The 27,178-nt window shown below is 40.7% G+C and overlaps 1 protein-coding gene across 3 annotated transcripts in view; it reads right to left on the reverse strand.

Annotated features, from left to right (window-relative positions):
* TRAK1 (trafficking kinesin protein 1) overlaps nucleotides 1-20,449 on the reverse strand; it is a 130,670-nt gene extending 110,221 nt beyond the window's left edge. Inside the window, exon 1 of one of the 3 annotated variants that reach the window (XM_081343760.1) lies at nucleotides 20,176-20,446. The gene's annotated coding sequence lies outside the window, so the exon portion shown is untranslated. Of the gene's footprint in view, nucleotides 1-20,175 lie in introns of all 3 variants that reach the window. The other 2 variants (XM_081343759.1, XM_081343761.1) reach the window with 2 other exon arrangements.
* Nucleotides 20,450-27,178: the final 6,729 nt, after the last annotated feature.

Raw genomic sequence — 27,178 nt, forward strand, 5'->3', positions numbered from 1 at the left:
AATTAAATGGGGAGCTGCCATGCTACAAAGCCAAATGCCAGGCTCCAATTAACATTAATTTTAGAAATGTCTGATCATCATAGGGACCCCATAAACACTTCCAGAAAATGAAACAGGTGAGTTATGGCAGATCAGAGTTTTGCTTGGAGTACTACTGTACACTTAATTTTACTCTGATCAGAAAGAAATATAATAAAATATCATATTCAGAAAAGGAATGGAAGACTTTTCTGAGCACCATTTCTCTGTGGCAAAAAGAATATGTTTTTCATATTCACCATCCGCTGAAAAACAAAACAAAATAAATTGCAATACTACCAAAGACTAAAGCCTTTTGTTTTCCATCACTGGTTCTACAGCCCACGCTGTCCAGGCAGATGGTGGAATTGCTGAAAAAGCAAATACGCTGTTCATAAAAAGAAAGCATGTAAGTGTAACAATGAATCTATTCAACTGCCTAACTCAGGGGTCAGCAACCTGAAACAGTGAAAGAGCCACTCGGAAACGGTTCCCTCACAAAAGGAAAAACTGGGAGCCGCAAAAAAATGTGTGCACATGCACATACATGCGCGCATGCGCAGAACAGGGTTTGACTGAAGAGTGGAGCCAAGGCGAGATATGCACCTACCCTGCATATTTGAATTGATTGGTTGAACGTTTTTAGTCCCACTTTTTTTTTTGGGGGGGGGAATGCACATGGCAGAGGACTGGGAGCCACAGGAGACGGCTGAAAGAGCCGCATGCGGCTCCGGAGCCGCAGGTTGCAGACCTGTGGCCTAACTAAACAGTGAAATCAAATTGCAAAACAACATTGAAGGTGTATGAAAAAGATTAAATGTCTTCACAAAGGGAAGAAACTAAAATTAATCTCCAGGTAAAAGCTGATCTTTCAAAAATCCACAAATGTATTATGATATAAAGCCTGATGTAAATGTTAAAATATAGCTCTGAATGCCTAACAATTTGTTTGATCCCATTATAAAGATGATCTTCAAGAATGTCAAGATGAAATAAGCATGATTATCACATACTGTATTGATAGAGAATGCTTTTATTTTTTTGGTGATTTGTGGATACATTTACACAAATGAAAACTTGTCAATCTTTCTGCTACAACTGTATAATCCCACCAAGAACCAAAGAACACTAGATGGTGCTATATCAGTGATGGTGAACCTTTTAGAGCCCAAACTGCAACCCAAAATCCACTTATGTATTGTCAGGTGCCGGGTGGACGTGGCCCATTGGGTGGGTGTGGCTGCGGTGGTAACGGCAGACTGGGTGAGACTAAAAAGTTCAATCAATCAATTCCAACTTTGTGAATCTTTTTTTTCCCTGCAAGAAGTTGAAATTGATTGATTGAACCTTTTGGGGGGGGCACACAGCGGTGGAGGCCTAAAGCGAAAATGTTTTATAAAACCCAGCTGAAGGTCTAGGACTGGGGCGACAGCGTGCGTGCCCACAGAGAGGGCTCTGCATGCCACGTGTGGCACTTGTGCCATAGGTTTGCCACCACGGTGCTATATCCTTATCTCTAACTTGATTGTCCCTCAATGTAATAATGAGATCTGAGAAGTTCTAAACCATGACATAAAAGAAGTAGGAAAGAACCAGATTAAAAGAAGTTTCATTTCTTTCTATTTTCCATACTAAGGAAAAAATTACTTTTTAGATAAATTTAATGTCATTTTGTCACAAAACATTAAACATAAGGCTGAATATTGTATGACTGTATTAATATACAATCTCAGTTATGAGGTTTGCAGATAATTATGACAATGATGATGCAAACAGAACTCCTCTCAAAGTCCTATCATGCTAGCAGAATTTTACTTTCATGAAAACTCTTCATTTTTGTTTGCTCAGTAGAATTCCTACTTTATTTCTATGAGCCATATTCTTTTGAAAAGTGTAGTCTAGTTATAAAACAATTCCTTGCTGTCAACAGGAAGGTGTTTGTTGTTGAGATCAAGGAACTCTCAAAAACAAAACCCATTTTATTTTGTTAAGAAAAAGCTATTGGAATTGTTGAAGGAAAAGTTTTCATCATGGCTCAGTCCAAGCCGGGAATAAACAACATGGCAACTGCTTTAGAAAGGTTACAGTTTATTGAAGAGGAGAGCCAGACAGAAAGATGGCTCTGGAAGAAAAGAGTAAGCACACGTAGTAGGGAGTGGGTTTTATACCCTCTTGGGCTTTTGTTTGGAGTTGTTTCCTGTTCCTGTTTGAGGCTTTGTATTTCCTGTGTCATGTACTTTGACCTGAGTTTGAGTGTGCCTCTTTGGCATCTGTGGGTTAATCCTATTATGTCCTGTCCTAGAGTTTGGGTGGGGTATGTAGATTTTGGATGTCTTTGTCTTCCTAAGCTTCTAGCTGGAGGGCTACAACCTTCCTGAATGGATTATTTACATCTGCATTTCTACAGAGCTGGTTTCTGCTTGGGGGAGGGAGACTTGCGGTTATTAAGAAGAACTGGGCATGCTTTTCTGCCTCTTTTAAGATCCTTTGAGAAAATATAATATTCTGCCCTTTTTAATATTTCCTTCTGGGGGGGTGTGACTTCCCACAGAATTATGCAATCCCAATGATTTGACAGACTACTTCTATCAGCAGGGGGCAGGTTTATCAGCCTTTCTTCAATTAATCATTTCATAAATCATAATTCCTCACATTGCCAAAGTACATTTCTCTTCCATAAATCTGTTAATACAACAGATGAATAAAGTTCGCTCTCTGGAAAAGTACAAATTAGGACAATGATGCTATTTTTAATTCTTGCACATAAATCTAGGTAATTTCCAAATGAAGTTATAAAGTAGATCTCAGTGACTTCAATGGTGCTTATTCCTGGCTAAATGGGCACTGGATTACACTGTACCTAAATTTGCACTAGTTTGAAGTATCCCTAATATTTTGGATTTTCTCCAAAATCACTTTATATTCTCCATTCTCCATATTTTCATTCAAAAACATACTTTTCTTTTTTGCTTTGTCTTCTGTTTACTTCTTCCAAAAAGATGTAAGAATTCTTAACCAGACAGGTATTAAAGCTCATTACCAATATACAAGACAATAATTTTCTACTACTACCTTTCCTCAATAATTGGTATTTAGATATATTAGGATCTATGTATATAACTAACAACTAGATTGTAATAATAATAACAACTTTATTGTCACTTTGAATATACACCAATCAGCATACATCAAAATGAAATTTCGTTGCATACAGGTCTCAAAGGGCCACTCCTTGTTCATGGCCAGCTCGTTTCAGATCAATCATTTTAATCTCTAGGGAGCGAACGATGTCAAACAGGACAAATGGAAAAGGAGCTCCATGTGGATTAGCCCTCAAATTAGCTTGTATTCCTGCACGATAACCTCGCCTCCTTTCCTTTTTCTGATCCTGACTCTTCCACCTTTTCCTTAAAGAGACCTTGCTTCTTTTCACCCCTGGAGCATGCTGCCCCTGCCACCATCTCCTCCAAAAGCCTCTCTCCCTTCCTCTGGGCCTGCTGACAGCCTCATCCAGTTTGTCTCATCCATAAGCCCCAGGACCTCTCCTCCTCTGCCTCCTTTGGAAACAGCCCTGATTTGCAATAGAATCCGTCGTTGGGCCACCAGTCAGATCTTGTTGCTGGCAGAACAAATTTAAACGCACTGATAAATATATCTCTTTTTGTAAGAACCATAACTTTAATAATTTCTTCGGAAAAGGTTTTAGTATCTAATTTTAAATTAGGAGTCAGCTCTAAGCTTTAAAAAACAAAAATACTTCACATTTCTATATTCTATATTTTTTTTTGAAAAATACACACAAATCCCACAAAAATACACATAAAGTTTTAGCTGAACCTGCTAAAATTAGCAATGTATTGTTAAATACTACTTGTCACATATATTGTCCTTATGCTTGTGTGTGATTAGTTGAAAAAAAGAAGAGAAAGAAGCTAAAAGAAATAAAGAGAAGTCAGATATAGTTTCTTTGTAAGAAAGAGGATTGCTATTTCATGACATCACTAAGCTAAGGAAAGGCATAATTAGGGACATATAAAAGTAGCATTTTGTTTTGGGAATAAACCAGACAGCCCAAATTTTGAGGGTAATATTTAACAAATGACTACAACATGATAATGAGTATGTTGTATTTCCAATTTGTTTTGTTACTTATTATGTATGCCATTATTAATTGCATGAATACTGTTCTTCAACAAGCTTTCTGAATAAAACAGAAAAAAATTCTGAAAACAAAACCAAAGTTCCTAGTTTGTTTACTCTATGCTATTATTATACTGGCCCAATCAAACCAGCTCTGGACAATATACCAGAAGATCAACCAAAAATTGATTATTTCCACAATATATCATCATCATCATTCCCCCAGTGAGGCACTATCTTGATGTGGTTGTGGAGCTTGTGTGCTCTGAGGAAGATGAGAGCTATGCTAGAGGTCCAACCACACTGGACAAGTCTTATCGGAGGGGTCAGACAAAGAGTTTCTCTCCCATAAAAAATATGTTGAGACGTAAATTTCAGAAAGCCACACCACTCTCGGACATCACCTGGATCAACAAGGTCCACACTGGATTGAAAAGAAGAAATAATGATCTGTTTTTACAAATTAAGTCCAACAAGAAGAGGATTATCTGAAACAAATGCACCAATTCTGAACAGAACAACATCCAGAATTAGAAATAATAGAACAGAGGCTAGCAGATCAATGTTGATTTATAATATGAAATAAATATTCACAGAAGCAGAACTGGAAGAACTACAAAAATCTACCTAGGGCAAAGAAATCAAAGCCTTGCCAGAATTAACTCAGAATGTAGTTGCAAACCAGGGGGAGTTGGCAGTAGAAGAATCCAGCAGAGATATACAGCAGAGATATACAAAGATATACAATATAAATGGAATTAATTGTTTTCATTTGGAAACCAGGCACCCTCTCCTCTGCCTCAGAAAGAACAAAACCCTCTAACTAAAGAAGTAAATGAATTGAAACAAAGAATAATTGAGCATCTAGAAAAACACAAAAACATCAGAATAAGGCAGCCTACATTGAAGCTTGTTCCAAAGAAACAACTAGCACAAACATAAAAAGATGCAAATACTGTAATATCAAATAGAAGCATTAACTCACTGTAAGAAACAAACCAACTAATCTACAGCATAGCTGCAGTTATAACTGAATACCTAAGAAAAAAAGCCAAACAAAAACAAAGTGTGCCACCAAAATGGAAGATTAGACTGTAAAATAAGAACGGCAAATTGAGATCAGATGCAAGCAAGCTAGAACAGATGAAAAATAAAAGCTGAAGAACAAGAAGACCACAGAATAATCAAGAAATACCACTTAAAAATAAGGAAGATCAAGGAAACGCTGGAAATAATAAAGCAGCAAATAACAGTTATAGCCAAGAAGATCAGCAGATACAAAGCTTGAATTGCAAATTATAGGCAGAATCTGCAGTTTCAATCCAAGCAGACATGGGATAACCCAAAGAAATACAACAAAGACACAGCTTGGTTAAAAGACATGGATAAAAATAAAAAAGCAGTTGAAATGAAAAAACTAGTAATAACAGCAGAAACTGTAGAGAAAAGAGTACGGAAGATCAAGAATTGATGAGGACCAAGTGAAGATGAACTGCATGGATTTTGGTTAAAACATCTAACTGTTCTATACCCACTCGTTGTCAAGCAGTTTAACAACATAGTACAAGGAGATGAAGTTAAAGAGTGGCTAACATCTGGTAGAACCTATCTAATCAAATTGCTAAGTGGTAAGGTAGATGATATAGTCCAAATGCATATAGTTGAAAACAAGTTCTTTCCATTTGAGCAGAAAGGAAACTGCCCCAATTTCAAAGGAACAAAAGATCAAGTCCTATTTGACAAGATGATTTTGGAAAACTGAAAGAGAAGGAAGACCAACCTGAATGTAGCATAGAATGACTGCAAAAGGACATTCGACTCCCTGCCACATGGCTGGATAATCAAGTGCCTAGAAATAACAGGAGTCAGAAGAAATATCAGAAGCTTTGTACAAAGACTGATGGCACAATGGAAGACACAGTTGCAGGACAATGGTGAGATACTGAGAGGGGTTAATATCGAGAGCAATATTTCAAAGAGATTCACTATCAACACTATTTGTCCTTGCACTGACTCCTCTGTTAACCATACTGAATAACTCGGGCCATGGCTATCAAACATCAAAAACAATTGCCAGATTATTTTTATTTTATTTTTATTTTAATTCCATTTATATCCCGTCCTTCTCCAAAGACTCAGGGCGGCTTACAAACTTAGCAGTAGCCTTCATTCTATGTATATGCCTGCTTACTAGGGCTTTCACACACACCCCAAGCGGCATTATTACAAAGTCAGCTTAATTGCCCCCAACAATCTGGGTCCCACCTCCTTTACATGGACAAACTGAAACTATAGGGAAAAACACCATCTGAAATAAAAATGCTGCCGTATAGTCAGCCAAGATATTGCAATGGAGTTTGGATTGGACAAATTCCACATTCACCATCAAACAGGGGAAAATAGTGAAAACTGAAGGAATCAAGATGCCCTATGAAAACAATCTCAAGAGTCTGGATGAAGATAATTACTACAAATACCTGGATATCCTTCAAGCTGACAACATCAAGCACACTGAAGTCAAGAAAAAAAACCTAGAGATGAATACATAAAGAGAGTGAAGCAGAGCCCAAACTCAATGGAAGAAATACCATCAAGGTAATCAACACCTGGACAATTCCACTCATTAAATACACAGCTGGAATAGTGGACTGGACTCAAGCAGAACTAAAAGCCATGGATAGGAAAACTAGAAAAATAATGATAATAAATCATGCCCTTCATCCCTGCAACAACATTTACAGACTCTACCTACCAAGGAAAATAGGTGAGCATGGAATGTACATCATATGGTTGAAGAAGAAAAAAAGGGCTTTGGAAGAATATCTGAAGGACAATGAAGAAGATGCACTGATGTTAGTATGCCAGGAAAGCTTACTGACTACTGGAGAGATCAAACTGGCCTATAAAGCCAAATGGAGACATGGGAAGACAAAGCACTACATGGTCAGTACATTAAAAAAAGCAGGAAAACAAATAATAACAAGACCTGGCAATAGCTAAGAGCAGGAAAGTTGAAGAAAGAAACCAAGGGACTAATTCTGGCTGCACAAGACAAGCATTAAAAACAAACACATACAAAGCCAGAATGGAGAAGACAGCAACAGACAGTAAGTATTACCTCTGCAAAGAAGCTGAAGAGACAGTATATCATCTGGTAAGCTGCTGCAAAAAGATCACACAGACTGACTACAAGCAACAGCATGACAAAGTAGCAACAATGGTGCACTGGAAGATCTGCAAGAAATATCATTTGTCTACAAGCAAGAACTGGTGGCATCATAAAATAGAGAAAGCCATAGAAAATGAAGAAGCTAAATTGCTCTGGGACTTTAGAATTCAAACAGACAGGCACCTGCCACATAACACCCCAACTTAACAATTGTTGATAAGAAAGACAAAAAAATTGAGATAGTGGATGTGGCAGTACCTGGAGATAATAGAAGAGAAGAGAAAGAACTGGAGAAGATAACAAAATGCAAAAACATACAAAAAGAAACTATGTGGTAAAAGCAAGCAAAAGTAGTATCAATTGCAATAGGCACCTTGGGTGCAATCCCAAAAGAACTGGAGCACCACTTGAACACCATTGGCATCGAAAAATTTACCATCAGTTAATTGCAAAAGGCAGCTGCAACAATATCATACAAACATCCAGATCTGCTTTTCTCGGGTCCTTGGAAATGACTCAATAGATGGACAAAAATGCCAAAACCAGTCTGAACATCTGTCTGACTGTCTGATGAACCATAATAGTTTTATTCCATACAAATCTTCTAGAGAAGGCAGGCTGGTTGCAATTGTTTTGTCTGCATCCTAACTGTCCTTGGAGTCTGTACCTGTCCAATTTGGTTGCTATATCAAACCAAACAGTTATAGAAGTACAAATGACAGATTCAATAATTCCTCTGTAGAACTGTATCAAAAGCTTCTGGGGCAGTCTGAACTTTCTAGGTTAACACAGGAAGAACATTCTTTATTGTTCCTTTTTGATGATGGTTCTAATGTTAGGTGACCATTTCAAATTATGGGAGATTATAGAACCCCAAATTTAGTAAGAGATGGTAGAATAGAAAGGGATCCTCCTAAAATCCACTCTCATCTCTACACAGTTCTAAACATGTTCAGCTCTAGACTGTTCCAGCTGCATCACAGAGCCTATTGTTCAACCTCCCATCTATACACAGACTCATCACTGTCTCAAATGAGACCAATGACTTATAATCTGGAAATTTCAGTACTTTAACAGAAGAATCCTTAGAGATGCAGTCATTGGTATATAGAAAGAAGAGAAATGGAGAGAGCAGACAATCCTGACAGGCAACTGTGCTAATTGTCTGGATGCTCTATGTGATTTTCCCTAGCTTCACTTGTTGCTTCCTGTCTGTCAAAAAGCTAGTAATCTACCTACAAGTATGGACAGGCACAGCTAGATGAATCAGTTTAGAGTGAAGAGTTTTTGGAATGATGGTACTGAATGCCAAGTGGAAGTCTATAGAAAGGACCCGTGCATACCCTGGAGATTCAAGATGTTGCAAAATGTAGTGCAGTGCCATGTTCACAGCATTATCAGCCAATCTATTGCTCGGTAGGTAAACTGCAAGGGTTCAAACAGTGGATCTGTGATGATTTTCAGGTGGGTCAGCGCTAACTTCTCAAAGGTCTTCATAACTACAGATGTCATAACATCTAGTCAAAAGTCATTCACCTCCCTGATGGAGGATTTTTTGGGAACCATGATCTCTGTGATCATATTGTGCAGAAAAGGAATCAGTGGAACCTTGACTGAAGCAATTAAAGACTTGACATTCATATCCCATAATTAGAATCTGGAAGTACTTACCCAGATTGGAATAAAATTACTGCAAAATAATTCTCCCAGTGGCTAATCCTTGTAGGTAATCCAGAAGCATACTATAGTACAAAATGCCACCATGATGCTGAATAGATCTCCTATTATCTCACATACTCTCCCCATACAATGAATCCTTCAAGATACATCAGGTAAAAAAACAAGACATTGTAGAAATTTCAGGAATGCTACTTTATTATGTAGGGTATATTGACAGAATCTTAAGGTCTGCCCAAAACCACTATCTCTTTTTAAAGACAACGATGGGACACTTCTCAGCCTTTTTCTTTCTTTTCTCCCCCCCCCCTTTCTTTTGCCTTTTCCAGCACTCAGAAAGTATTTCATTTCTCTTGCCTCCTTATCAAGGCTAAATAAAGGCAATCCACTAAGCAACCAATGCTATTTCCATCCATGTCCAAGTCTGAATACTGATTGAAAGAGGTCAAGGTTATTTGTTTCCTCTAGAATCTTCTGCAATTACGTCCTAATTACCTTCTCAACAACTTTTCCTAAAGAAGAAGGAAGACTGGATGAAATTTATCAAATACTGTCAGAGCAGGATATGGCCTCTTAAAGAGAGGGGGTAAAACCACCCTCATCAAGGCTGGTTGCAGAGCATCTGAAAAGAAGCATTCACCATCTATAGTATCCAGCAGCAAATGACTTATCTAGCAACTTGAAGGAGGTGAGTACGTCAGAAATCTAATTCACAGGTAGCATCGTCTCCAGTAGTAAAGACGATGATACCCTGTTTTCCCTGTTTTGCAAGCTCAGGATAAATTGAAACTCAAGATACTGTCCTACTCATCTTCCCAACTAGCATCTTTTCTGATTCTTCATACTCCCCCTCAGGAAAAAAAAAGAGTTGCTTAGGATTAGGGTCAGAGTAAAAACCTTCCAAAGGCGATTTCATCTAGCAACATAGCTTGCTCTGTGTTCTGGAGACTGCCCAGATGTGCAACAATACTGCTCATCAAGTTATTAAGAAACCCTGGTCTATTTGGTTCTGGAAGCAGACCATTTTAATAGGGTCTCATCCCTTGCAGAGGTCTAAGATACAATTTGATCACAAAGTAATCAGACCACAGTAATATATAATCAGGGGTCGGCAACCTAAAAAAGGAAAAGAGCCACTGGGAACCGGTTCCATCACAAATTAAAAAAAGTGGGAGCCGCGTGTGTGTGTCCATGCACGCGCATGCGCAAAAAAAGTTTTGTGCATGCGCAAAACGGTTTTTTGCGCATGCGCGGACTCACGCGGTTGCCATTTTTTAAAAAAAGTGAGATGGAACCGGTTCCCGGTTGCCCGACGGCGACGGCCTGTCTGCAAAGCTGCCGCTTTCAGCAGCTTTGCAGACGGGCCGTGGCAGCTTCCTCAAAGAGCAGCGCCCCTGCCCATTCTGAGAGGTGCGCGCGCACCTCTCCGAACGACCGGAGGTGCGCGCGCACCTCCCCAAACCTTTGGAGAGGTGCGCGCGTACCTCCGCGCGAACGGGTAGAGGTGCCGCTCTTTGAGGAAGCTGTAGCGGCCCGTCTCCGAAGCTGCCGCTTGTTAGTATACCGTATATACTTGAGTATAAGCCGACTCGAGTATAAGCCGAGACCCCCAATTTCACCCCCAAAAACTGGGAAAAGTTGTTGACTCGAGTATAAGCCGATCCGCTGTTCTGCAAGCCTCCGCCGCCGGCGGAGGCTGGATCCGCGCTCTACAAGCCTCTGCCGCCAGCAGAGGCTCGATCCGCCATTTTGCAAGCCTGAATACACAGGAATACCCTGTGTGGCCGCGGCTCTCGGGGAAGCCCTGGCTGTCCGCTTCCTCGCTCCACGCTGCCATTCGGGGCCCGCGCGTTCCCCGGGCAAATCGCGGCGCCCAGCAGGCGAGGAAACACGCCCGCTCCAGTCGCCCCCCCTTCCCTCAGGAGACGCGAAGCAAGTGACCGCCCGGAGCTTACCGAGGACTTGTGCGCGGCCGAGGCTTCGGTGCTTCCAGGATCGCGCGCACCTCTCCCAAGCCGCCGCCGTCCGGAGACCTGCCGAAGTTTGGGGAGGTGCGCGCGCACCTCCCCAAACCTCCCCAAACGTCGGCAGGTCTCCGTTCCTCCTGCCGACGTTTGGGGAGGTTTGGGCGCCTCCCCAAACCTCCCCAGGTCTCTGTTCCTCCTGCCGACGTTTGGGGAGGTTTGGGCGCCTCCCCAAACCTCCCCAGGTCTCCGTTCCTCCGCGCAGACCTGCCGACGTTTGGGGAGGTTTGGGCGCCTCCCCAAACGTCGGCAGGTCTCCGTTCCTCCTGCCGACGTTAGGGGAGGTTTGGGCGCCTCCCCAAACCTCCCCAGGTCTCCGTTCCTCCGCGCAGACCTGCCGACGTTTGGGGAGGTTTGGGCGCCTCCCCAAACCTCCCCAAACGTCGGCAGGTCTCTGTTCCTCCTGCCGACGTTTGGGGAGGTTTGGGCGCCTCCCCAGGTCTCCGTTCCTCCGCGCAGACCTGCCGACGTTTGGGGAGGTTTGGGCGCCTCCCCAAACGTCGGCAGGTCTCCGTTCCTCCTGCCGACGTTAGGGGAGGTTTGGGCACCTCCCCAAACCTCCCCAGGTCTCCGTTCCTCCGCGCAGACCTGCCGACGTTTGGGGAGGTTTGGGTGCCTCCCCAAACCTCCCCAGGTCTCCGTTCCTCCGCGCAGACCTGCCGACGTTTGGGGAGGTTTGGGCGCCTCCCCAAACGTCGGCAGGTCTGCGCGGAGGAACGGAGACCTGGGGAGGTTTGGGGAGGCGCCCAAACCTCCCCAAACGTCGGCAGGAGGAACGGAGACCTGCCGACGTTTGGGGAGGTTTGGGGAGGTGCCCAAACCTCCCCAAACGTCGGCAGGTCTGCGCGGAGGAACGGAGACCTGGGGAGGTTTGGGGAGGTGCCCAAACCTCCCCAAACGTCGGCAGGAGGAACGGAGACCTGCCGACGTTTGGGGAGGTTTGGGGAGGCGCCCAAACCTCCCCAAACGTCGGCAGGTCTGCGCGGAGGAACGGAGACCTGGGGAGGTTTGGGGAGGCGCCCAAACCTCCCCAAACGTCGGCAGGAGGAACGGAGACCTGGGGAGGTTTGGGGAGGTTCCCAAACCTCCCCAAACGTCGGCAGGTCTGCGCGGAGGAACAGAGACCTGGGGAGGTTTGGGGAGGCGCCCAAACCTCCCCAAACGTCGGCAGGAGGAACGGAGACCTGCCGACGTTTGGGGAGGTTTGGGGAGGTGCCCAAACCTCCCCAAACGTCGGCAGGTCTGCGCGGAGGAACGGAGACCTGGGGAGGTTTGGGGAGGCGACCAAACCTCCCCAAACGTCGGCAGGTCTGCGCGGAGGAACGGAGACCTGGGGAGGTTTGGGGAGGCGACCAAACCTCCCCAAACGTCGGCAGGAGGAACGGAGACCTGCCGACGTTTGGGGAGGTTTGGGGAGGCGCCCAAACCTCCCCAAACGTCGGCAGGTCTGCGCGGAGGAACGGAGACCTGGGGAGGTTTGGGGAGGCGCCCAAACCTCCCCAAACGTCGGCAGGTCTGCGCGGAGGAACGGAGACCTGGGGAGGTTTGGGGAGGCGCCCAAACCTCCCCAAACGTCGGCAGGTCTGCGCGGAGGAACGGAGACCTGGGGAGGTTTGGGGAGGTGCCCAAACCTCCCCAAACGTCGGCAGGAGGAACGGAGACCTGCCGACGTTTGGGGAGGTTTGGGGAGGCGCCCAAACCTCCCCAAACGTCGGCAGGTCTGCGCGGAGGAACGGAGACCTGGGGAGGTTTGGGGAGGCGCCCAAACCTCCCCAAACGTCGGCAGGTCTCCGTTCCTCCGCGCCCTGCCTGCCTGCTTCTTTCCGCTGCGGAAAGAAGCAGGCAGGCAGGGCGCGGAGGAACGGAGACCTGCCGACGTTTGGGGAGGTTTGGGGAGGTGCGCGCGCACCTCCCCAAACCTCCCCAAACTTCGGCAGGTCTCGGACGGCGGTGGCTTGGGAGAGGTGCGCGCGATCCCGGAAGCACCAAAGCCTCGGCCGCGCACAAGTCCTCGGTAAGTTTTTTTGTTGACTGGAGTATAAGCCGAAGTGGAATTTTTCAGCCCAAAAAGTGGGCTGAAAAATTCGGCTTATACTCAAGTATATACGGTAATCCATATTCTGCTCCTAAATTAGTAAGAAACTTGTATCTGTCTAAATGAGTTGGAAGGTTATGTCAAGGGACATATGCTCTCTGTCATTTACTTTCCAACCTTAGAAGATGGAAAAGAAGCAGTAGCTTTTCAGCAGAGCTCCTATAAACTCTTACCCAAATACTGTAACACCCTGGCTGCATATATTTGATATTTCTTTGTTCCTGCTTTGTTTTAATTTTTAAGAGCATTTACCTGGGGTAGATATTTATAGGTACCTTGACTTAAAACCATTCTTCAAAGTTACAACAGCACTGAAGAAAGTGACTTATAACTAGTTCTCACACTTATGACCATCGCAGTATCCCTATAATCACATGATGAAATTTCCAGTGCTTGGCAACCAGTATGTATTTATGATGGTTGGAGTCTCCTGGATTCATCTGATCACCATTTGAGACCTTTCCATTCCACTTTCAACAAGCAAAGTCAATGGGAGGAAGCTGGATTGGCTTAACTGCATTGATTTGCTTAACAATTGTGGTTTAAAAAAACCCATACTGTAAATCAGGCATAACTCACTTGACTTGTTTAGCACTGGAAATTCTGGTCCCAACTGTTATTAAACTATAACCTCAAACGCTTGCCACGTGATAAAAGACGTTACCTAGAAGATGCTCTAACACAGAAGCTCACAGTTCGGCTAGTGCTGACGCAAGGGCAGGGGGTGCACTAACCAGCCACTCATGAAGCCCGGTAGCCAAGAGGCCACAGCCAGGTAGTAGGCCACAGCCCATAGGTTTGGGACCTCTGCTCTAAGAAGTTCCACAGAAGGAATTCCAAACCACAGAAAATTAATAAGCAGCTGAAAAAATAAGATTCTCTGAATAACAAGAAAAAGGTATGCAGATTTCCCTTACCTATTATAAATACAGTTAACAATCATTTTCTTAAATTTGATTCTAATTCTATAATATGAAGCAGAGATATGGGGCAAAGGAAGCTCTACTAAGGTAATAAGATAGGAAAAGTTTTCTAAAAAGACAGAAAGCAATTAATGAAATTTTGATTTTGAAAAAAAAAAAAAAGAAAGTGAAATTCGTGCAAGCAAATACTAACCAAAATGGCAACAATCACAGAGTTTGACCTTCAGCAATACGAAGTGGTAATATCTATTAACAGTTTTATTCATGTGGAACTACTGATTGCGAGGCAGCATGTTCAAGAGGACAAAACTGACTGATTTGAGGACAGCAAGGAGGTTAGTTCAAAAACTGTGAAGACAATAATAGCAGTATGTAGAAGGAAAAAAAAACAAAATATTGAACTGATAGAAGGGGGAAATAGCACATAAGGAAAGCCAGTAACAATCAGATTGATTGAGTTAGGATTTTTGCAGCAGGTATAAAAGTTTCTCTCTTCAGATTTTGCAAATAAATAATATAGAATATTACCTGAATATGGGGGGGGGGGAAGAGTAACTTCATACAGAAACAGATTTCAATTATTTAACAAGATCTTTATGTTAAACATCTAAAATCTATCCCTCTGGCTTATTTGCTACAAATATCCCATTCTATATAATGGCCCTAAATAAGTGGGGGTTTTTTGTACCTTTTATGGATTTGTTGCCTATTTTGTAGAAGAAAAAAGTGTATTTATGGATATATGTTATAGGAACAATTTCTTATTCTTCAATTGTTAGAGCATGAAATAAGGAAGATACCTACATTTCATTCTATGGAACATTATTAAGAGATCATATTTGAAGAGCTGAGCTGTTCTTGCACACAAACCGGAACAGTTGAAGTTAATTTTTTCCTGACCTCAAGGAAATTTTTTTTAAAAAAATGACTCACAAGAACAGTTTTGTTACAACATGCCCAGAGCATATATAATTTCTTGTGAGAATGACAAATTCAGTTTCTTTATCTTTAAAGTAGTCTCAGCTTTCTCCCGAGTAGCTGTTCTCTGCAGCAGCCCCATGATCTCAGGAGAATGCACATCTCTCAGAAGATCTCAGATATTTCTGACTAGGGCTGCATGTGCACCACCATTTAAATCCAGGCCTCTGCACAGCTTTAATGTTTGTGGGAAACCATCTACTACTATTTAATGTTTCACAAGCAAAATAAATACGAATACGACAAACATACATAAATAATCCCATATCTCTGTGCTTTCAACAAAACACACTAGTAGTACTCACTTCCAGACTTTTTATGAGTATAAGCTGCTATACCATTCAACTTCCTGTGCAATCTTAAAAGAACAAGAAAATGAAAGTCTTGTACACTTTGCAACTGCTATTATAAATATATATATATACACACAGGTGAAACTCGAAAAATTAGAATATCGTGCAAAAGTTCATTTATTTCAGTAATGCAACTTAAAAGGGGAAACTAATATATGCGATACTCATTACATGCAAAGCAAGATAGTTCAAGCCGTGATTTGTCATAATTGTGATGATTATGGCGTACAGCTCATGAAAACCCCAAATCCACAATCTCAGAAAATTAGAATATTACATCCAATCAATAAAACAAGGAGTGTACATAGAACAATATCGGACCTCTGAAAAGTATAAGCATGCATATGTACTCAGTACTTGGTTTGGGCCCCTTTTGCAGCAATTACTGCCTCAATGCAGCGTGGCATGGAAGCTATCAGCCTGTGGCACTGCTGAGGTGTTATGAAAGACCAGGATGCTTCAATAGCGGCCTTCAGCTCTTCTGCATTGTTCGGTCTCATGTCTCTCATCTTTCTCTTGGCAATGCCCCACAGATTCTCTATGGGGTTCAGGTCAGGCGAGTTTGCTGGCCAATCAAGCACAGTAATCCCATGGTCATTGAACCAGGTTTTGGTGCTTTTGGCAGTGTGGGCAGGTGCCAGGTCCTGCTGGAAAAAGAAGTCAGCATCCCCATAAAGCTCGTCTGCGGAAGGAAGCATGAAGTGCTCCAAAATCTCCTGGTAGACGGCTGCGTTGACCCTGGACTTAATGAAGCACAGTGGACCAACACCAGCCGATGACATGGCTCCCCAAATCAACACAGACTGTGGAAACTTCACACTGGACTTCAAGCATCTTGCAGTGTGTACCTCTCCATTCTTCCTCCAGACTCTGGGTCCTTGGTTTCCAAATGAGATGCAAAAGTTGCTCTCATCAGAAAAGAGAACTTCGGACCACTGAGCAACAGACCAGGTCTGTTTTTCTTTAGCCCAGGTAAGACGCTTCTGCCGTTGTTTGTTGTTCAGGAGCAGCTTGACAAGACGAATACGACATTTGAGGCCCATGTCCAGGATCCGTCTGTGTGTGGTGGCTCTTGAAGCACTAATTCCAGCCTCAGTCCACTCCTTGTGAAAGTCCCCAACACTTTTGAATGGCCTTTTCCTGACAATCCTTTCCAGGCTGCGGTCATCCCTGCTGCTTGTGCACCTTTTTCTTCCACACTTTTTCCTTCCACATAACTTTCTATTAATGTGCTTTGATACAGCACTTTGGGAACATCCAACTTCTTTTGCAATTACCTTTTGAGGCTTTCCCTCCTTATGGAGGGTGTCAATGATGGTTTTCTGCACAACTGTCAGGTCAGCAGTCTTCCCCATGATTGTGATTCCTACTGAACCAGACTGAGAGACCATTTAAAGGCTCAGGAACCTTTTGCAGGTGTTATGGCTTAATTAGCTGATTAGAGTGGGACACTTTGAGCCTAGAATATTGCACCTTTTTACACTATTCTAATTTTCTGAGATTGTGGATTTGGGGTTTTCATGAGCTGTATGCCATAATCATCACAATTGTGACAAATCACGGCTTGAACTATCTTGCTTTGCATGTAATGAGTCTATCTCATATATTAGTTTCCCCTTTTAAGTTGCATTACTGAAATAAATGAACTTTTGCACGATATTTTAATTTTTCGAGTTTCACCTGTATATAATTCTATGCCTTAACAATGGCATTCAGAACTGTAGGATTATGACTGATTTCATACAATGTATACAATGTAAATTATGCAAACTGTAATTATATTTTTGTAGCTGAAAATAGCTGAAAATAAGGAAGACTTGGAACAAATGACCTGGAAAATTAAGGCCCAAGGTGAAAAAGTAGGATTGAGTCTTAACATGAAAACAAAGATAATGACAGCAGCTGCAGATAGACATGAGATGTTTTAAAATCAACAAGGAGGAAATTGAATTAGTTTGAGACTTTATCTTCTTTGGATCCAAAGCTGTTCATGAAGGTAGTCCTGAAATCAAATGCAGGATATTCATGATTAACATGAATAAGATCTTGAAAAGCAAAGGTATTGATATGAATACAAATAGTAAGTTAGTTAGAACAATAGTTTTTTTCCTATAATGATATATGGATATGAGAGTTGGACTTTAACAATGGCTAATTGAAGAAAAATTGATGCCTCTGAACTGTGGTACTGGCATAAATTATTGCTTATTAACATGGAAATTGCGTAAAATTAGACACATCACTAGAAGCTAAAATCATAAGATTACATCTAATTTATTTTGGCTATGTATGTGTGCAAATTCATTGGAGAAGGCAATGATGCTAGGAACAAGAAGAAGGGGCAAGCAAAGAATACGCTGGCTTGATAACATCAAATACAAAGTTGAACATCCAACTTATACAGGGTAGCATGGAGAGCACTTGCCTATAAATTCAACAAGAGTTGGACACGAGTAAATGGTTAAAGGTTAAAACAACAATTACATTTTATCAAGAAAGGAACATATTTAATAGGAAAATGCCATTGAAAAACTACCATATACAAACTGGGATTGGGTTAGTGTCTTTTATATTGATATGTAATTTTTGTAAAGATAATGTGATTTGTTATTTATGCTGTTTCTGATGATCTGATACCTTGTACAAATAAATGGATCTTAATTTATTCTCATTCAGTTCTATTTCTTTGAAACTTATTGCTTCCAAATTTGGGAAGTTGAATCTAAAAAGTAAAAAATAATTTGCTTTCTATTCATCAGGATAATCAATATTTTTTCCTGCTTATTAATGTATTAAATACATATCTTTTTAATGCTGCCTATTCAATTTTTGGGGGGATGGGGCTGTTGGCAGTAAAAAGTATATCTATATGTTGCTATCTGTCAAGATAAAATATAATTTAAAGGAAAAGAACACTATCGTATTAAATGGAGATATACATACCCAATCTCTATCAATTCTGAACATAATTTTATCAGACCAGACATACCTGCATAATCTCATACCTACCCAAATATAAACTTTAGGCAGCTTAACAAAATGGACTAAGATAGTAAGAACAATTAATCAATGGAACAATTACGTGAACTAGGGGAGAGTTTATCTGATAAATCTTTTCAACTTATTTTCTTGGCTTGATCACTGCTTTAACAGCAGCTCTTCCTCCTTTCAAGTCCATTCTCTATGCTTTTTACATTTTTGCTATAAATTCCTAAATACTCCCTAACATTTTGGGGCTTCTTACATTCTTGTCAGTTCTTGCAAAATGACAACTTCTGCAATATTTCCTTCAGGAAGTAGAGTAAAAAAAGTGGCATATATGCCAGCAATGTTCCATTTTTGATAGATCTGCATTAGACATGCCTTTGAAAAAGAACTACTTTTTTTGCAAAAGTTTGGCTATTAGGAAAACCCAATACCTGTGTTTATACCCATTTGCCTTATTTTTATGTTATATCTGACCTTTAGTCATTGAATTGCATTGTATGGTGGAATCTGGAGCTGAAGTGAGGGTGGAATGAAAAGAATGATTATCCTGGAATCATTAAGAGGGAGGAAGCAACGGAAAGCAAATCCTCCCTAAAACTGGCAGAATTTGACTAGTGGTTTCCTTACTGAGTAAATTAGTCTGGCAAGATTCTTGTCAACAGGCAAGTAGCAATAAACACACCATCCTGATCAACTACCTGTGTTGTGCTAGTTTCTTGGACCTGAAGTACCACAAAATACTTACATATGGATTCTACCAATATTATACAGATTATGGATTTAAAAATATTTTCATTACAGATATTATTATCAGCAGCACATTCTAATCACTATCCTTGAAACTGCTCACTGTTTCCCATATACTAAGCATGTATTTTCAACATGTAATATAAAAGCTGATCTACATAGGTTTCTATGGTATGAGTATACCAGCTAATGACAGATTTTGCTTATATTAGTCCTCCAGCTAAACCTAAAATTTATATCTAAGTGTTCATGAGATGTTCTCAGATCATAAGGACAACCTTATATCTTAAGACTACAAGAAAAGATCTTCTTGTGTCAGTTTAAAAATTAATACGGTTCATTTTATATTTACAAAATATAGTATAATAATTAGTGCTGTATTGCCCACTTTATGTCACGCATGTATTTATCTGCCTTATCAACCAAGGTGATTCTAGGCAGTGTAAAACATTTAAGGAAAAATACAATTTTATATAACACACACACACACACACACACACACACACACACACACACACACACAGACACACACACAGATCCCAGATGAGCAAAACAAAGTCCTGAATGAAATGATTTAAAGCAGCCAACAAGGAACTCTAGACCCAAACTACTCTGGAAAGAGCCAGATCTTTTAAATGATATATTTGTGGGAAAGTTGTTCCAGAGAGCAGCGACCAAAACGTTATGCTTTCCCTGCCCCATGAGATGGCAATATTGAAATGAGAAAATCTGGGGCATAGGAAGGTTGGATATTCATATATTTTTGCAGGTCAGAGGGATATAGAAATCGTCTCTTGATGTGGGGGGGCCTTTCAGAGGCAAAGGAACCCCTCCCTCTGTAATATCCAACTGGCATTTACCACTGATAGATCCACTCAATGCCTCCTCTCTGGAGGTTTTAACTACCCAAAAGGGGCACAGATCTAAAATATAAGTGGCTGTATCCACAGTACCAAAGTCTCTGTTCGCTTCTTTGGGACTCAAAGGTTTAAACTCCTCCCAAATGACATTGCAGATGACAGGTTGTCAATACTAAGACAGAAAGGTCAAAATTATTACATACCAGTAATGGTGCCAGCATCTCTGTATTCCCTGCAGTCTGACACATTGTTTTCCACAGCTTCACTTACATAGTGCTCTTCATGAATGCCTGTACTACAGGCTAGGACTGCATGATTAGTTGTCTCAGGAGAGGGCACAACAGCTGCCAAAGAGTAGTCGTTCAAAACTGTGGCGTCCAGCTTGGCAAGTTTCACAGCGAAATGCCAACTGCCATCAGAGGGCCAAAGCAGGAGACTGGGTCTGACTGAGATTGGCGATGCAAACTTCCCTCTGTTGGTTTCCTTGATGGATCTATAATACATAAACAAAAGAAAGAAAATCTAAGTAAACAAAACAAATTTCTAAAAGTGTTCGCTCTTTAGTAGTAATCCCAAGGTACATTTTCTAAATGTCACAGGCAACTGAGAAGCAACATAAAATAGTCTCTATTTTACTTCTAAGTATCTTTTAAGACCTGTACATATAAACAAATTCAAAAGGATAAAAACTGGGAATACTGCCAGAATTTCTGGAGGTCATCAGTTCACAATTTCAAACAAAAATAACTAGGATATGAAGAGAATTTAGGAACTATAAATATTAACGATACATTTTTCTACAACAATATTAATTCTACTGACAAGGGGACCAATGGAACTACTTCCATCAGTTTCACCTAACCATCCACGATTCACTGCAAGACTATAAACCTGCTAACTAAAAATTATGCTAAAATGTAATATAAATCAAGTTTAAAACACAGATGCCAAGCTAAAAAATTATGTTCAATTTAAAAACATATCAGTTTTCTAAGTTATTCAAATAGTTGAAGCATACTCATTACTCATCTCATTTTTATCAGGCATTCCATATGTAGCTAGATAAACTAAGATTACTGTTTTTTGTGTTAAAAATAACACTTGTGTCTACAACATTCCACAATAATTCTAGACATTTTATAGTCTACACTTTGCAATACTTTATTTACTGTATACACTGTATACACTTCGACATAATATCCTTAAACCGTTAAATGCAATCTCCAACTGATCAAATTTCATGTATTGGGAATGCTATTTAAATCCTTTTAACAGTCATTGCTCAGATAAACTTCTGCCCACAGTATTTCTAACGGGCTATAGTATAACTAAGCAATGTACTTGGAATAGTGTTGAAGATAAGAATTTTCAAAATTACTGCATAAAAATGGCAATTCTTGCATTGTCACTCCGTTACAATTATATTTGCCCACAAAATCCCATTGGCAGTACCATGCTAGGATCTTCCTTATGTCAACCTTAATCAATATTATTTACTTTGTTTTTATCTGACTTATATCCACTGTTTTTCAGAAGCTGTAGGAAGCTTACAGGGGGATTAGCCTTTATTTTTTCCCCAGGCCAATTTACCAGATAATAATCCTGTCAAGTAGGTTGGACCAAAAGAGAGTAACTGATCCAAAGAAGCCCAGTTTGTTCCATGACTCAGGGTAAGCTTGAATCTAGAACTCCCTCTGGCTCCAAAATCCTATTCCAATACCCCACCATTATGCTACATCTTATGAGAGTCAATGGTGATATGCCAAAGAATTGTAGCACAATAGAAGTGGACACAATGGTCTGTAACCTAAAAGAGAACTCTTGTCATAGAATAGAATAATCATGATGGATCTGGCTACGGCCCATCTTTTGAATTCATACAGTATCACAGAGGCCAATCAGATGATACAGATAGAGAAGAGTCTAATAAGAACATATACTCCTTGACTTACAATGGTAACTAACTATGGAATGTTCATTGCTAAGTGATAAAATGATAAATCTTGATACCTTATTGCTTAGCTATGATAATCCCGGCAGTCAATGCTGTTGTCATTAACTGAATTCTACCAGTCATTAGGCAAAAAAGCCATCCTGATTCATTCCATTTCAGACTTGGTCCTTTCCAGATGCAAGCCTGTAAGGATGCTTCCTCTTCTTGATCTTTCCCTATCCATCTATTTCCCTCAACTCTGTCAATCTGGCACCCTGCACAGTGGTACTCCTAGCAGTAGCAGCAACAGAATCTGAGCAGATTCAGTCAGCCACTACTGCCCTGGACCTCTAGTCAGAATCAGTAGCACTCTTACCAAGGAATGCCACCTCAAGATCTGTACTGCAACCAGCTATCCTAGCACAGAGTCCCAGCCATGCCCGCTACCTTGCCCTTGCAGGAACTGCCATGCACAGTGGACCTTTGTCCCTTTCCCACCTGCTGCTGCTGATGACCTGGCCCTATGTGAGGCAGCTGCTGGCCATGCCAGATCGTCTTCCTGAGGTGATTCACACTCTTCTCCAAATAGTGTGTGCTGTTCTTGCAATGCTTTGGAACGCTATTGTGGCCTTTTGAAACCTTGCGAGAAGGCTGAACCTACCATTCTCCAAATTGCGCTCATCATTCTCATGCTTTGGAAAGCTTCTGAGCCCTCTACTTCAGTCCCAAAACCATCGCTGCTATTGAGGAATGCTGCCTGCAGGGCAGCCAAAAGGACAGAGATTGGGAGGAGTTAGGTGGGTGGGGGAGTTAAAACACCCTTACAGTGTAAGTGCAGGTAGACTGCCTGAATTTTGATCTCATGGGCACTTTAACAGCCACTTAAATTTAGGAAGTGGGTATAAGTATTATTTGTTTAATGCCACCAGGATTTTTAACAACCACTAACCGAATAGTTATTAAGCAAGAACTACCTATAGAGATTTTTTTCAACTATTTTTCCTAGGAACTAGAATTTGAGCCTGCAGTCTTTGTTTCAACATATTTGATGTAACATCAAGTTTTGAAGCCATTAATAACCTCATGATGGAACAGAGATATTCAAGTTCTAACTGATAAATTTTCTATCTAGATTATTCTCTTATTATCTATGGTATTCAAAAAGTATATTGTTACTGGTTAATGTCTGAAGCTATACTCAGATTCAAGTAAAACAATTTAAAAAATAATACAAATGTAGTGCTAGAATAAGAAGGTTTTTATTACTTTCTATGTGGAATATAGGTAGTTTTCAGCTTATGACTTCATTCAATGACTGTCCACTCACAAGTTTTGGAGCTAGTTCTTTACAGCTTACAAAGCACTTCTAACCATCATAAAATATTACACAAAGCCCCATCCCCTTGGTCACAGAATGTCATTTTGGATGGGGGCAATCTTACAACTAGTTGTCAAATCCCCTCCAATCATGGGATCACCATTCTGCAATCTTCTTGGCTGGCTTCCTAAAAAACCTAATGGAGGTTATTTTGGACTTGAGGTCCACTTCCCCAGTGTGCTGAGAGATTTCCCCTCCCTCCTGCTCTAGTATTTGCCAGATTTGGAGGTCTGTTTCTCCAGCATGCCAAGCAAAGGGAAATCCCTCAATGCACTAGTAGAACAGACCTCAATTGACAGAGCCAGGATTACAGTTTTAGAGCAAAACAGTCATGTGATATCTCACTTAATGACCACTTCACTCAACAACCAAGATTCTGGATCCATTTGTGGTTGTAAATGGAGGACTATCCCTAATATTTACACAAAACAGCAATGAAAAAAATAATTTGAACTATTTTATTGCCATACTTAATTTCAAAGATCAAGGAAAACAAAATAAGACTGTATGGTAAATTGAGAGTGGCCTACAATCACTGAGGTTTTTGAAAGATTTTCACAATATGGGATATGCAACCTGCAACCTTAGACTATTAGCAATTATCTGTTTGATTCAAATCAAGAATTTCATTTCAACCACCACTAAGGTTTATCTAGTCCTTTCCTGTAAACTACAGGGGAGAAAAAAAATGTAAGAGGGAAAAAAAAAGTAAAATGGCCAAGAGGACAGCTATCCTCACTATGAACTTCCAATCTCCTCTATCACTTCCCATCTACATATCAGATGGTTCCCAATTCCTGGAGAAATATGGCTCTCAATAACAAAGCCACACACTGAACACTTTTAATCTCTCCCTATTAATATTATTATAGTTTATTATATTCATATATTGCACAAATCCTTATAAATGAATATAATGTCTGATATAATGTTGCTACTCTGATTTGTAAGCAATGGATTAGGGCTTGGGAGATGCATGGATTAGATTCTTATGATTTTTTTTCTTACTATAGCTAATAATTGAGTGGAGAAAATTGTATCAAGAAACAAAAAAGTTTACATTCAATAGAAGAAAAACATTCTGAGAGAGCTCTTAAAGCATGTTATATAATTGCTTTCAGAGACCTTGCAAGATAGTTTAGCTTCAAATAAACAGAATGTTAACATATATAGCCAAACCACAACATAGTGTAGATGTGCCTAAAATATGAAGCTAAAAGGGTTACAGTATAAATGTACCAATATACTTTCCAAAAAGACAGTCTTCTTCATGACCTTCAATGATAAAGGATATTCTCTGTAACATCTGTGTCACATCTCCTGCCTCATTTAGATTCTTCCAGCAATGCTATAAATAACTCCTTCTTGTGCAATACTCACATGATATTAAATTGGCCAGTTGCAGCTACTTCCTCTTTTTGTTTTATTAGAATCAGTTCTTGATTCAAAATTCTAGGCACCTTCAAAGCAGCTGAATATCTGAAGGGTCAAAATGCCTTCCAATCATGTAGATGCTTGTACATTCCACATAAAATGCAGCAATTTAATTTATGGGAATTTAGAGCCAGAGTCTCCAATTTTTTGAGCAAGTGGGCACATGTAAAAAGTAGACCATGGTATGTTGTATTTACAAAATTCTGCTGTAGGGAGTGTAATTAGTTAAAAATCACACTTACCACAATGTTATCATCTTCCCTAGCTTATTCTCCTGTAGGACACTCCCTCCTACATTGCTTACATATAGCCTCCTTCTGGGAAGTATGTTTCCAAATAAAGCTCAGGATTTCAACTACATTTTTTAAAAAATCAGGTGGGTAGAATGCCTACCAGTCATTGGGAAGGAAACCAAAAGATATGCAGTCAAGGTCAGACAAGTGTACTCAATCTGTTGCACTTTAGACTTGTTGATACAATACCTGAAATTCATAGCCAGCAGAGGCTACCATCACTGGAGAAAAGAGACAAGACTGTTTCTCTTTGAAACAATAGAACAATGAAATACCATAAAACTATTGTGCTATAAGATTAAACAAAAATGAGACAAAGCTTTAGACAGAACATAGCTAAATGTCAGTATGAATAATTTTCTACAACAGAAGTGTTACTATAGATTATGCATGATAGTTTGCTGGCATTATATAAACCTCGAGTAAAAAGTCACCAAAGACTACTGTTTTTTATCCACCGTTTGTACGCTACAAAAAAGAAAAAAAAGTTTATATGGCTTTATTCCTAGAAGTTACTTTATCAGACTGTAAATTGGATGTCCCAAAGGTGTTGTTCAAAAGGCAAGTAGACTTTCTTGGTTTTTTGTTTGAAAATATTTCACTTCTCATCCAAGAAACTTCTTCAGTTCATGGATGAGAAGTGAAACGTTTTCAAATTTTTAAAAAAATCCAGTTGCCTTTTGAACAGCACCTTTGGAACATTTGGATTATTGAGAATCTTCATAGACATGTAAATTAGATGCATTTAGGGCAAAAATATTTTAGGCTAAATATGCCCTAGGACCCTAGGTAATGACTGATACTTGCAGAATACTTTTATCACAATGGTGAGAAGTATATTAATGATCTCTTACAAAGGTCAAGCAATCTAATTTAGAAATGGTGCCTTCAGACTACTGGCTGGCTGGCTTTATTATTTATTTTTAGCAGCAGCTGTCAAATTTTGGCTTGCTTTTATATTCATTTCAAATGAACTTTGACTATATGCTATAAAGGTCTCATGTTCTCCATGCAAGGATTTGTATAGTAGGGAAAGTATCACTTCCATAAAAATAGTCCAGATTTTTTTAAATGATGGAGTTACCACAAGTCGCCTAGCAAGGTGTCAAAAACTTGATGACAAAAAAAAAAGGAAAAAAGTGATGAAGTACAGGTAGTCCTCAACTTACAACAGTTCACTTAGTGACTGTTCGAAGTTACAATGGCACTGAAAAAAGTGCCCCCCAAGCCACAGCTGAGCAAGATACTTGCCTGCCCGCCTGGTGGCGCTCTTCCTCCTGTCCGAGGTTTTCATTGTTGTGAGCATTTCTGTTGAGGATTGGCAGCGGGGGTGGGGTTTTGTTTTTATTCCCCCCCATCTGCTGGGTGGTTACAGAAGGTTTTGGTCACTTCACATGACCCTGAGACACTGTGACCGTCATAAATATGAACCAGTTGCCAAGCATCTGAATGTAAATCACAAGACTGTAGAGATGCTATAACATTCCAACTGTTTGGTGCTTCCTTTGGGCTCAGAAGTGCCAGGATCAGTGCCAAGCTCCAGCTGGAGACTGGCGTTGATCCTGGCACTTCCGCTGAGCCCTGACAGCCCCGAAGAAGTGCTGATCCTGGCGCTTCCGTTGAGTCTTGACAGCCCTGCAGCTCCAGCCATCTCTCGGTTCAGCTCATTCCCCTCCCCCACTACTTTTCTAGGATGGTCGCGTACCACCTGCCAGATGCCAATGTACCACAGGTGGTACCCGTACCACTGGCTGAAAAGCCCTGTCCTAAGATGCCAGTTTGAGCATACACTGGATGGTATTGTTATATACTCTGGGCATTTTTATTTTTGCACATTTTTCCACGTCTCAGAATTTCAGGTAGATATGCTGTTGTTAGTTGCGAAGTCATGTCCAACCCATTGTGACCCCATAGACAACGTTCCTCGAGGCCTTCCTGTCCTCTACCATCTTCTGGAGTCCATTTAGGCTCACGCCTACCGCTTCAGTGACTCCATCCAGCCACCTCATTCTCTGTCGTCCCTTTCTTCTCTTGCCCTCAACCTTTCCAAACATTAGGCTCTTCTCCAGTGAGTCCTTCCTTCTTATTAGGTGGCCAAAGTATTTTGAGTTTCAACTTCAGGATCTGGCCTTCTAAAGAGCAGTCAGGGTTGATCTCCTCTAGGACTG

Source organism: Vipera berus (assembly GCF_964194415.1).
Source record: "Vipera berus genome assembly, chromosome: Z".
Classification (NCBI taxonomy): Eukaryota; Metazoa; Chordata; class Lepidosauria; order Squamata; family Viperidae; genus Vipera; species Vipera berus.